This window comes from Gracilinanus agilis, chromosome 3, assembly GCF_016433145.1.
Source record: "Gracilinanus agilis isolate LMUSP501 chromosome 3, AgileGrace, whole genome shotgun sequence".
In the NCBI taxonomy this organism is placed as follows: domain Eukaryota; kingdom Metazoa; phylum Chordata; class Mammalia; order Didelphimorphia; family Didelphidae; genus Gracilinanus; species Gracilinanus agilis.
The window spans coordinates 16250807-16265026 of record NC_058132.1 but is presented as its reverse complement, the minus strand read 5'-3'; the positions used below and the strand labels follow the sequence as shown (position 1 = coordinate 16265026).

The following is a 14220-nucleotide window of genomic DNA, read 5'->3' as shown; positions in this document are numbered from 1 at the left end:
TCTCTCTCTCTCTCTCTCTCTCTCTCTCTCTCTCTCTCTCTCTCCTGTCTGTCTGTCTCTGTCTCTCTCTTTGTCTCTGTCTCTCTCCCCTTCTCTCTCTCTTGATATAGATAGACATAGATATATAGACTTCCATATATAAACATGTAAATTCCATTTATAGGTACATAAACTTCATATACAAATATATAAAAATGTACATACATACACATACACTGATTCTAACAGCTCCAATGTAAGCAAAACTGGTTTGTTTGAGCAAATTCTGGCTGATATGGAAAATCATCCCTGAAAAACTCTGTAGAGATTTAAATTAGGTTCTCTTAACTCTGGTTAATTAGACCCATGAGACACAATGAAGACAAGTCTGTTTCAATGCCAACCTCTCATGGAAATGTATCTGAGTCCAAGGCATTATACTGAGAAAGCAAATGAACTGAGCCACTCAGAACTGCAAAGTATTCAATCTATTAGAAATAATCTTTGTATTAGCTATATTAAACATGATAAAATATTAGGTCTTGTTGATCTGATTTCTAAGCAGAAAATGAGGTGCTAGTTCATCTGCTGGGGAGAATAATAGCAATGGGCACTTAATTGATGAGCTTTTAAGTTTTGCAAAGAACTTTATCTACATAGCCTCATTAGTGAAGCAGCCATAAAGGTATTATTAGCCTCATATTACTGATAAGAAAATTGATGTCTAGAGAGGTTGTGAAATTTCACTTTAGTCACACAGCTAGTAAATACTGGAAGCTAAATGTGAACTTGTAGTTCCTGACTCCAAGTACAGCATACTTCCCCCTAAACTGGGTACTATTTTCAGGGCATAGGCAAAAGTTCCTGTTTTAGCAAATGAGATCACTGTGGACTCCAATAGCATCCTGTTTCAACATCCATTTTCCTCCTTTCTTCACATCAGCCCCATAATTCAACTTCTTCCCTCTCAGAAAAGGGAAGATGTATCAACAGACACTTCACAGAGACAGTAGAAGACCCAGGACTGCCTTTCCCTCTTCCCTAAGTAAGAAGTTCCATATTTCTTTCCCTAAATTATCATTCCCAAGGGGTTAGGAGCTGGCTTCATTAGGCTTTATCTGGACAGAATCATGGGGTCATAGCTTCACATGATTGTAGTCCTAGGACTGGAAAGAACCTTAAAGGTCAGTTTGTCCAACTTTTTCATTCCACAGAAGAGAATAGGGTTTAGGGAAGTTGTGACTTGCCCACAGATTTGAATACAAATCCTCTGATTGCAAAGCCAATTCTCAGAACCAGAGTTCAACGTACCATTAGGATACAGAACACAGAATGTTAGAGCTTAGAGAGTAACCAGTCCAAACTCCTCATTTTACAGATGGAGATACTGAGATCCAGAGAAGGGAAATGATTTGTCCAATGTCATATAGAAATTTAAGGTTTTTCTCCCCAGAATCAGAAATGTACTGCCTGATTAAGATAGTGACACATAAATAATATCTACCCAATAGAAAAGGTTGTCCAAGAGAACAAATACCATTTGCCACCATTCTCCCTATTCCTTGACTCAGTTGTTGCTTAAAATTTTTATACTTGCTCCCTCACTTTTTTTTTTACCAAGACTAAGGAGAATTCTTTCCCTTTAATCTTTATTCTCCAAATTGGAAGTCTGGCCTAAGGTGTGTCAACCCTACAAACTTTAATGCTTTAGTTTAGTTTGGTTTTTAGTACAAAGGGAGTTAAAATGTTATTGTATTCTGTCCTGGTCAGGAAGGCCACACATGAAATATGGTGCTCCTTTTTGGGTGTCCTGGTTTATGAAGGACATGGTGGTGGTGGTGGTAGTTGTTCTTATTCCTTGCAGAGGACCAAAATTACATCATTATGTTGGAGTTTAGGAAGGACAGTGCTACCCTAGAGAGTTCCAAAAGGAGGGTAACTTGGTTGATGAAAGACCTTTAAGATCTTGTCCTATGAGAATTAATTGAAAGCCATCAACAAGACAAGTCAACCAATAAATCATATCTTTTGACAATTAGTTGGTAAGCAAGTCAATAGATAAACCATGTCTTAAAAGGATTAGCTGAAATCCAAATCAACATTTGGATATAATCAACAAGCAGATTATATCTTATGAGGGTTAGCTGAAAGGAGAGAAGATAGGATGGCTTGGTGGCTTAGTGATAAAGCACCAGACCTGGAGATTTGAGGTTCTGGGTTCAAATCTGACCTCAGAAACACTCCCTAGTTGTGTGACCCTGGGCAAGTTACTTAACTGCCTTTACTGTTCTTCTACCTTGGAACCAATACACAGTATTGATTTTAAGATGGAAGGTAAGGGTTTTAAAAAAAGGAAAAAAATTAAATGATTGAAATAATGAATGAATGAAAACATTTATTAATTGCTAACAATGTTCAACACACCATGCTAAGCCCTAGAGATATAAACACAAAAACTGAGACAGTCCCTGCTCTCAAGAAACTCACATTTTGTTAGTGGGAAACAACACATCCAACTTTAAGTCAGAGGGAAAGGTGACAGAGTTCTTGGGGTAGGATAGTAAAGCTGATGAGAAGGCTTCTTCTTCAATGTGATCTCCATTAATAAAGCCATATTTGTTTCAAATGTTGAATCTTCTGACAATACTACATATTTTGGTGTTGGGAGTTTTCTTTTGGGAATCTTTTGTAACTGAGACTTCAGCACTGGTAGAAGTGGTTGCCAGACTACATCTCCATGGGGATTAATGCGTGAGATTATGGCGCTGAAGGTCAGGCTAGAATCATGAATGGTGGTAATGACTGAGAATGGATGCTCTTCCTGCATTCTAAAGTCATCACTTCTCTGTCAGGAGGCATTCATCTTCATTCTTCTGGCCTCCCAGTTTATTATTGTGTTGACTAAAGTGCTCAAGTCTGTCAAAGTTGTTTTCCTTTATATTGTTGTTATCGCTGCATAAATTATCCCATTTCTGCTCTCTTTGCTCTGTATCAGTACATAGAGATCATCCCTGTTTCCTCTGGAATCATCTAGTTCATCATTTCTAATGGCACAACAATATCCCACTATATCCATCTGCCACAATTTGTTTAGCCATTCATCTTTAGGAAGACACCCCCTTAGTTTCCCGTTTCTGATTACCATGAAAAGAACTGCTCTAAATAATTTTGTACATATAGATCCCTTTTCTCCTGGATTTTTTGGGCCAAGGTCTATTACTATCCGGGAATAGTTCCAGAATATTTTTCAGAATGGTTAGGCCAAATCATACTCCCACCAATAGTAGTATTGTCTTCTCTCTTGGGCCCCATCCTCCCCCTTTTTTAAAACCTTACCTTCCATCTTAGAATCAGTACTGTGTATTGGTTCCAAGGCAGAAGAGCAGTAAGAGCTAGGCAATGGGGATTAAGTGACTTATTCAGGGTCACACAGCTAGGAAGTGTCTGAGGTCAGATTTGAACCCAGGACCTCCCATCTCTAGCCCTGGCTCTCAATCTACTGAACCACTTAGGTGCCTCCACCCCATTCCCCCTTTAAATTTTTTCCATCATGTCCCTGCTTCTCCATCTCCCCCACCCTTTTCCAATTTCCTTTTACTTGATATCTTCCCTCATTAGAATGTAAGTTCACTGAGGGTAGAGATTACTTTCACTTCTTCCTATATTTGTATTCTCAGCATTAAGCCCAGTGTCTGGAATATAGTATATGATCCATACTATATTGTATTTGTTGACTTATTGACTAACACACCTATTTCCCCACAGCCCCTCCAAAATTTGTCATTTTCCTTTTCTGCTGTATTTGTCCATCTAAGTGTGGCGGAACCTCAAAATTGCTTTAACTGGGGCAGCTGGGTAGCTCAGTGGAGTGAGAGTCAGGCCTAGAGACAGGAGGTCCTGGGTTCAAACCCGGCCTCAGCCACTTCCCAGCTGTGTGACCCTGGGCAAGTCACTTGACCCCCCATTGCCCACCCTTACCAATCTTCCACCTATGAGACAATACACCGAAGTACAAGGGTTTTAAAAAAAATTGCTTTAACTTGTATTTATGTAACAATTAGTGATTTAGAACATTTATCTTATGGTGGTTGATAGTTTGGAATTCTCCCACTGAAAACTCCTTATTCCTATCCTTGACCACTGATTTACTAAGGATTGGCTTTTAAGTTTATACATTAAGTTCCTTATACATATAAGGATATGAGACCTTCATCAGAGAAACTTCATGAAAGTATTTTCCCCACTTACTTATGTTTGTATTATTTTTTTAAATTCTTCTAATTTTTACTATGTTTGTTAAAATCTTTTTAAATTAACAGGAACCAAAATGAGCTTTTTTGCCTTGTGTGGCTCTTTCTATCATTTGTTTAGTCCTGAAAGTCTTCCCCTTTCTAAAGGTCTGACTTCTTCCTTGTTCCTCTAATTTATTTATGATATGACCTACTGTTTTGTAAGCCATATATTCTTATCTTGAGCATACTTAGAACCTTAAAGAGTTTATCCAGAAGTATCACATAAGGTATTAGTGTAAACCTAATTTCTGTCAGATGGATGTCCAATTTTCCCAAATGTTTTCGCCACATACCGAGTTATTCCTCCAGCAACTGAGGTTTTGTGTTTATCAAATACCATATTTCTATATGTTGTATATCTAAGCTATTTATTAAATTGATTTTTAAATGAGTAATTCATTATGCACTTAATAAAAACAAAAGAAACAAATATTTGCAACTTTTTTTACTTAAGTATGAATATATTTATATTTACAAAATATCAATAAATCTGACTAGTCATTGCCTCTGTGTTTGTTTTCACTATCTTTTTCTTCATTCATTTCTGTCTTTGCAAATGTACTTTTCAGTTCAGTTAGTATTTTTAATGTTTGGGTTCCCCTTTTCCCATTCACATTACTTCATATGAGTATTTCCAAATTTCTTCATGTTCCTCATGTTTATTGACCAATGTCAAAGAATTTCATTATGTAGCTATTTTTTCAGTCATTTACCAATTGTGGAACATTTCCCCCAATTCTTTTGAAATCCTGGCTCAGAGTGTCCTGGTAAGCACTGGGAACCTCACACTGTTTTGATTCAATGCCCTTTTACAGGTGGTAAACTGGGAGCTTCAGCAGCTGTTCTCCTTCAAGGGGTGTTACCACCTCCCACCCCTTACAAGCAGATTTCTACAAAGCTGAAAACACTGGCTGATTATACTGATTAAAGGAACAACCTAGCCACTCTCTTTGTGGTACAAAAAAAAAAATTGGAAAATGAGGGGGTTTACCTATTCCTCCTCAAGAAAAAACAGAATGATAACTCCCTTGACCTCAAAGCTCTCGAGACCGATATTGAAGAGGTTATCAGATTTTCACGTGGAGACTGGGACCTGTTACGATTAAAAATGTTAAAGACTGATTTAATAATAAAAATTAGTATTTTAATTAAAGCCATGCTGATAGAGATAAAAACATTAGACCACGCGCCTGTAAGTATTCAAACTGCCTCCGCCACTTTTTACCTTTCGTATGGCACCTGTTAGCTAAGAGAGCGACTTCCTCTTCACCCAGGAGATTTATCCCCTCTCTTACATCATCATACTTCCTGTTTGCCATGAAGAATCATAGGAAATGTAGTTTCAAAGTCCCCCATATGTCCATAGGTGTCTGCTAGACACTTCCCTGAATTTTAAAGAAACAGACCTGAGGGAGTTTTTGTCAGAGTTAAGCTGAATTTCTTTGGATCAGCAATTATAGGGTAGTTAGCTAGGAAATATTTTCTGCTTCCCTCTTACATTTCTCTCTTTTGCTGTATTTATATTATATTAAATTATTAAGAGCTACTAACAGATTTTTTTTACTTAAGAAGTTAATTGTTTTTATAAACAGCAACCACAATCTTACTTTTATGACTCTCATATTTAGTCAAAACCTAATTTAAATTTTACAAAAGGTAGGTTGGGGCCAGGTTATGAAAGAATTTCAATATTAAATGAAGGCATTCTTATTTAACTTTAGATAATAAGGAGTCACTGATGTTTACTGAGTAGGTAAATGATGGGCTAGATTTGGAGTTTAGAAAAAATTACTATGATGACAATATCAAAGATGGCTTGGAAGGAAGAAAAAGCAATTAGCAGGTTATTGTATGAATCCAGAGATCAATGATAAAAGCTTGAACTAGGGTAGCAGCTGAGTGTGCAGGGATAGGGAGACAGATATTGTGATGGTCAAAATGTTAAGAGCTGGCAAGTGACTGGATATGTGAAGTGAGGAAGAATGGGGGAGTTGAGGAGAACATCATGGTAAAAACTTGAGGCACCAGGAAGACACTGGTACCCTCAATAGAAATAAGAAAGTGGGGAAATGGGGAAGTTTTGGAAGTTTGGAAAGTCTGGAAGCTTTGGAGGGGGAAGATAATGAGTTCAATTTTGGGCATGTTGAGTTTAAGACTCCTAAAGGACATTCAGTCAGAAATGTCCTCAGAAATAGACACACTGGTCATTCCCAGGTCTGTACTTCAATCAGTCCATGTCAATCAGTAAACATTTAGTAAGTGCCTGCTTTGTACCAGGCACTGAGCTAAAACACCAGAGACACTAAAAGAAGTAAAACCAAAATCCTTTCCATAGACAAGTTCACAGTCTAATGGGGGAGACTAAAATAAATAAGCTTCCTACAGGGACGTGAGATGATACAACCCACCTAGGGCCAGTTAAGCACAAACCTTAAAATAGTAAAATCAAGTTTATTAATGTTAGACAAATAATAAATACAATCCTAAATCTATCCAGCTATATCTCCTCCCTCCAAGCTGTGAGATCCTCATGAATCTGTCTTCTGGTCTTCTCTATCCCTTCTTATATCTCCCTGCTCTTATCTAAATCCCCAAAGAGCTATGTGACTCTAAGGTACTCTAATTACTATGGATTAACAAAAAGAGGAAAAAGGAAAGGACTCACAGATGAATTAGAGCTCTTATCCAAAGCCTGGTTTTGGCTGTACTATATAACCCAAAGTCTCAGATGCCGATCTTTGGATAAACTTGGCCCAAGAGGATTTCTGGCAGATAGATCGCTGGCAGATGGTCTCTATACCTCAGGGAAAACAAAGTAGATTCTCAACCTAGGAGTCAATAATCTCTCCATGAAATTATGACTATCTAGGGAAAATCTCTCAGAGCAAAACCTCCTTCCTCTAACTCAGTGGAAACCAGACCAAGAGCAATGGCCATTAACAGATAAAAAAAACTCTCACAATCCTTCTTTCCTTCTCAGAATCCTCTCCCAGGGCTTGTATCCAATTTCCCTTCTTTTCCTCTTAAAGCTAATCCCTGAAAGTATACTCTATCCCTAACTTGCTTCCTACATTCTGCCCTCTGAGCATCTGACCAAATCTATAGATTTGTCATATGCTCATCACTCTATAAATCCCCCCTTATTCTAAACTCATTCTATCTTACTTATTTAATCCCACAACAAATAGTTCTTATCTAAAATTTAATTATATTCCTCTCTACTACCTTACACTAAAAAAAAGAATTTAGGTAAAAGGAATTACAATAAGCAATTACGTAAAGGAAAACAAATACAAAAGTTGCAATAACAATAGCAAAACTCAATATACAAAATGTAACAAAAAATTGTAAAGATAAAGTTACAGATAACACAATGTAGCTTTCGCTTTTACATTAAACAAATACAAAACTTATACATGTGTCTTAAAACTCTTAATTGAAACAATGCAAAACCAAAACTTTTCCTTATGCTAAACCTTATTCTAATATAGAAAACTGAAAAATAAGTGTTTTAACCTAAAAATCCTATCTTTGGATTTTTTTTATCTTTAACTATTCATGCTTTTTATGGATATGTAGAAAAATAATTTCTGTACAAATTTACAAATATATACAGAATATAAAAATATAAAACTTTCACTTTTAACTATTCACACTCAAGTATACACAAATATACAAGAATATACATAAATGTATAGTAATATGCAATAATATACAAAATTTACAATACCTATGCAGGGGCCATGAGGACAGGAGGAAAGGCAGTTGGCCAGAAAGGGTATAAATACCCTGGAAGCCCTCTGACAGGGATCCCTTGGACCCCTTGTATTTTGGGACCGTGGCTTTGATTTGGCTGAGCCTTGCCTAAACTCTTGCCTTGGACATTTGATCTTGAACATTGAGTGACCTGTGAATCCTCTGATTCTCTCTGAATCCCTAGATATTTAGATACCTAAATCATCTCTAGATATTTAGGTATCCAGGGCCTGGTGTGGGGGTGGGGGGAGGATCCAGGAAGTGGGTAGGAGAAGAAGAAGATGGTTGTAAGGGTGGAATTTCCTGAAAGCTGTAGCAAACAACTAGCAGTAAGAAGCTGAGAGAAACCATCATCAGTATTTGCATCATCCAAACAGTTTGCTTACTCTGGTTTGGCTGTGGCCAGGCTGAGCCAGAGGAGGTAAAGAACAAGCCCAGCATTACTGAACAGCCTACAGTCCTGAGGGATTATTGTCATAGATTTAGTGATATGGTCACCTGTTCCTCAACCCATTCCTGATCATTCCTTTCCCTTGTTAAACAACATAAATAAAAGTTATTAAGTACCTTCCTGGAGTAGTTATTCCATCACCACTCTGGGGAGGGAGCAACACAGTCAGATGAATGTTATCTAAGGCGGACAGAGCCCAATACCAATAATCAATCAACCCCAGGTGGGACCTGAAATGGTTACCCATTCATTGACCTAGGGGTCCGCAACGTATGGCTCTCGAGCCATATCTGGCTCTTTTGAGGGCCAAAAAGTTTGCCGACCCCTGCATTGACCTTTAGGGATCCTACCTGGGCACTGTTATAAAGAAGGGCAGTTATTATAACATCCAGCCGGGTGGCAGGACTCCGGTGTCCCTGCACCAGCCATCAGGGGAACCAAACCAAAGCTCTCTCAGATTAATATCTCAAATTACTACTAATAATAACCAGCCTAATAGTGGTAGTATCCAGATTACCCCCCCCCCCTTTCTTTTATAACATTATTTACATTAACATTTCAAAAAACTCCCATAATCCTTCTTTCCTTCTCAGAATCCTCTCCCAGGGCTTGTATCCAAATTCCCCTCTTTTCCTCTTAAAGCTAATCCCTGAAATATACTCTATCCTAACACACTTCCTACAAGACAATGGGTAAAGAACCAGGAGCTTCCAAGATATGTATATAGAGAAAAACAGAAGGAAACCTCAGAGCAGAAGGCCCTAGTGGCAGGGTGTTCAGGAAAGGAAAACCATTGAAAGGCTTCCTAGAGAAGGTGGAGCTTGAATTGAATCTTCAAGGAAGTCAGCAAAGCCTGAAGGGAGATGTGAGGAGGGAGAATATTCAAGGCAGGAGAGATGCATCATCATTTTGATTTGATGGGATCTGCTGGACTCCTCTCTATACCAAGATGAGACCGTAGAGGAAGGTTTTCAATCAAGACCTTAGAGGAGCAAGGGTTCCCAACCATTTCTGTTTCTCAGATCTCTTCAGCATACCTATGGACCCTTCAGACTCAAGTTTTTAAATAATCGAGGGAAATGCTGAATTTAGATGGAGGCTAGTGATAATGAAGATGTGATTTTTTTTCCTCATTTAAGTTCATGAATTCCCTTGAGTCACTCCAAGGATCCCATGGGAGGCCCATAGACTCATAGTTAAAAGTCAATGCCTTAAAGTGTGTTTATTGAATTGAATTGGAAGGGGGGGTTCATATTTGGGAGTTCCCACATGCAGAGCTGATAGATGCCTTTCAGGATGAGCTCTTTCTTTCTCTAGTGAGAATCAAGTGTCTCTATTGGATTCCTGTTGCAACATTCTCTCTGCATTAGTTCACTCAAAGTTAGTGGGAGCATCAGGAGTAAAACTCTGCCCACTCCAAGACCCACTCCAAGAATAATCCAAGGATTATTCCACTGACACATCTTCTTTCAATTTAAATTTTAGCTAAGTTTGTGTGAAATATACATTTAATATTTAATTGCTACTATAACAAGCCCATAAAACCAGACACAAACTACCTTTTGTATATATAATATGAGGACTGGCTTACATAGAGTCTAGGGAAAGAGGACTACCTGGGAGGGTGCTTTGATTAGATTACATTATCTAGGCTGAGATCATGGAGTACTTGAAGCTTTATTGTTCAGTCTAGCACAAACCTAATCCTATCTAGGATGATTCAAGGGTGCCTGAAGGTTTCATAAAACAATCTGGCCATATCAGTCTCCGTTTCTATAGCTATCTGTCTGTCTTTCTGTCTCTATATCTATCTACCTATCTGTCTCTACCTCAGTTCAGTTTTTTCTCACAGCGACGCAGTAGAACAAGATCCAGCATTGTGGTCAGGGGAGCTGGGTTTGAAACCTGGCTTGTCATTTCCCAGCTAGGTAACTTCAGAGAAGTTGCATCTCCTTTCTGCCCTTCTGTTTCCTCATCTGTTAAGCAAGAAGGTTGTAACATATAATATAATTGCCACCCCAGCCCTGTGAACTAAGTGATACAGTTGTGGTTATCCCAGAAAGGAAAAGGAACATATGTAAGGCACACAGCAAGTCAAGTTCAGAGTAGAGATTTCAAGTTTAAAGTTCTCTGCCCCAAGCCCTTCACACACTCTCCATTACCCCATTTGTCTTCCTGTCTGTCCATAGCTCGCCTTCTGAAAGGGCATGCCTGCACCTAGAAGAAGCTTCATCTGGTGGGAATGCATGGACACCCAATACATTGTAAGTGCTGTTTTCAGGGTTTCCAAAAAAGAGGTATCGATTAAACCCCCAGACCTGGGTCAGGGGGGTGATTATGTGGGATGACCAGAGGTGATCCAAGGACTTAGAAGAGGAGAACATTTGATACACCATCTAGACCTTTTACAGGTCTAGACCTTTTGAGGAAAGGACATGAGCAAGGTTATGCAGGTAATAGGATTAGATAACATTTCTAGGTTAACCAGGTGGCACAATGGATAGAGTGCCAGACCTGAAGTCAGGGAGACCCGAGTTCAAGTCTTGCCTCAAGCACTTCCTCACTACATGACTCTGAGCAAGCTACTTAATTCTCGTCTGCCTCCATTTTCTCATTGTAAAATGAAAACAATATTAATACGTACCTCCCAGGGTTGTTATGAGGATCAAATGACATCATATTTGTACAACACTTGACCAACCTTGAAATGCTATGTAAATGCTACAGGCTATTACTATGAGATATTTTACATTGACTCGTAGGATTATAAATTTGGAACTGAAAATGATCCTAGGGATTAATGCTACATCTGAAGAGACTGAGGCAGACAGAATTTAAGTGGCAGGATTCAAACTCAAGTCTTCTTGATTTCAAGTCCAGCACTCTGTCCACTTAGCCACCAAGCTGTAGAATGTGATTTTGAAGTCACTCCACCCCCATCTCCAAAACCAGTGTTTCTGGAGCCTTGGAAGTTCTTAGGAACTTCCATGTCTATGGAAAACTGGGTAGAGTAGATGTCAGGTATAACTTGACCTGAGTTCAGTTTCCAGGATTAGTCCCTTCCCTGCCTGGAGTAATGGGAGTCCAATTACAGTTTCTATATGTCTCCTCAAACTAGATCACCAACTCCATTCCATTCCCTAGGCACCTCAAAGAAAATATGATACAACAGAAAGGATGTCAGTCATGGAGACAGAATTCACTTAAACAAAGATTTATTCATTATTAATTGTAGCAAAGGGACTAGAGAGAAAAAAAGGAGAAAGGTATGGCCTGTCCTCAAGAAGCTTACATTCTACCGTGATATGGGGAAGAGGAGATACAATATATTCACAGTTAAGTCATTGCAAGGTAATCTAGAGAAAAGAGGAAATCTGGTGTAGAATGGGCCTCCCCACCAGAAAAAAACAGAACAAAACACAACCTTACATTCAAGTTATAGGATAATAAATACAGAGCTAAAAGGTAACTTTGAGATCATCTGGTCCAATCCCTCTATTTTAAAGGTCAAGAAAATTTCAAACCATGCAGGACAAGATATTTTTTTACAATGTCACAATGTAATAAGTGGCAAGGGTAGAATTTGAAATCAGATCCTACAACTCCAGAGCCATTGCTATCCTGCCTCCAGTCCCAAGCAGTCTTGTGTCTCTGGGCACATCATTAACCTTTTAGCTCCTTAGGTAATTCAGGTAACTCTCTAAGACTATAAGTCCTGAAACACATTGGTAGATGGAATCCTCTGTATCAATGAAATCACAGGAGAGAAGGGCAGACAGACAAACTGACAGAAATAAAGACAGAGACAGAAAGAATGAGAGAAGGGAAAGAAAGGAAAAAAGGAGGGAAAGGAGAGGAGACAGGAAGGAAAGAAGGAAGGAAGGAAGGAAGGAAGGAAGGAAGGAAGGAAGGAAGGAAGGAAGGAAGGAAGACACTAGTAAGAAAGAGTTTGAGTTCTAGCCTTATTCTTTCCTGGTTGGGGTATTTTGTGCAATATTGTATAGAAGATAAAGTTCTGGACTCAGAGCCAGGAAGACCTGGGTTTGATAACTTTTTAGATATTTACTACATGACCTTAAGCAAGTCCCTTAATCTCTCTTGGTCTCAATTCTCCTATTAATAAAATAAGGGAGTTGAGCTCAATAACCTCAAAGGTCCTTATATATCTAAATCTGTGATGATATGTTTCTTTCTGAGCCTCAGTTTCCTTATGAACAAAGTGAGGTTGAAAATAGTCAAGCTCCAAACAAAGACTTTTTATCGTAGTCACTTAGTAAACACACAGTTAAAATGCCTGATAAAATTACCTTTCTGTTGGGGCTTATCCAGTTTTTTGTTCTCTTTCTCTGTAATGCACTTAAATATCCAGGCATATTAGCATTCCTTGTGTTTGTGTCTTATTTTCTTTCTAGATTTGGAACTGGGGGGGGGGGAAGGAATTTGCTTATCCAAATACTGCATCTTCCCCATTGCATAGTCTGAAATGGGAAATTCTGGAGACTATGCTCCAAACATGGAGCCAACCTTGCTTAGCAAAGGAACAGTAGTACAGAAGCCAGCCAAGTGAGTCCAATGTACTGACCCATCCTACTGAAATGCTAAGCCCTGTGTAGAGCTAACCCAGGTCAGTAGTAGAATGACCAAGCCTTGCAGTGAATTGGACTAGCATAACAACAGGGCCACCAGTCCAGCACAGATAACCATGTTCAGTAGTGAACTTTGCAAGGACACTGAGCAGAGAGAAAAGACATTGAGGCCCTGTAATTCCAGAGCTCTAAGTTGCCATGGCTACATATATTCCCTGTCCATTATCATTTTTCTAAAAATTTGTGCTCACTTCCCCCCACAACAGATATACAGTGAGTGTATTGGGATCATGGGTCCTAGGTTTATGGGAAGGATGCTTTGTAATATTGTTCTCTATATGCCATTTGAATGGTATTGGGAAGCACACTGGTGGGGGCTCAAGGTCTATAGAGTTAGAAATAAAGCAACTGATTAAATTTACTCTAAGAGTCCAATGTAGCAGATAATCCTCTGGGGGATCTCCACTTGTGAAGAGGAATGCGAGTTTGGGCAAGAGCTTGTGTTTTATCCCTTTACTAGATTGAAAGTTCCATGAATATGGAGTTATGTCTTATCCAAATCTATATGGAGCAAAAGTTTAATAAATGTTTGTTTGTGGAATAAATGATAATAGAAAGGAGGAACTGACTTGCAAACTATCCAATGTGGTACCTAGGTTGAGTCTTCATCAGCTCCTCCCTCACTGGAACTTAATCTCTGAGTACTCAGTGATGGGGTCAGTGGATCGATGTTCTTCTCTAGCTTTTACTCCTTCGAAGTTGAGACAGGCATAATGCAACTCATCTAGTCCATCCTCGGGAGCTGCTGGAGTTGGAGCTGTGTCTGCAGCTGGTGGGATGGGATCCAGGGACTGGTCCATCCAAGAAGGCATCTTGGCATCCTGGGGTAAGGGCAAAGGAGAGTTCAGTCAAACCTGTCCCCAGCATCCTGAAAGAAAGAGCAGAGGTGGAGGAAGACATAACCTTCAGACACATACAGGGCTGGGGTCTGAGAGTTGGGTGAAAAAATGGGAGCTGGGGTGAGGGGAGGCATCTACTAAGGGATTGGCATACTCTACCTCAGCTCCCCCTCTGGCTGCTGCTGCTGTCGCCAGTGACTTCTTCCTGAGCACTTTTACTCTGAGGAGGTAAAAAAGCAGAGTGGTGTATAGAAGAG

The 14220-nt window shown here is 39.2% G+C and overlaps 1 pseudogene; it reads right to left on the bottom strand.

Moving 5' to 3' along the window:
• Positions 1–13936, bottom strand: part of LOC123240786 — a 42737-nt pseudogene extending 28801 nt beyond the window's left edge.
• Positions 13937–14220: the final 284 nt, after the last annotated feature.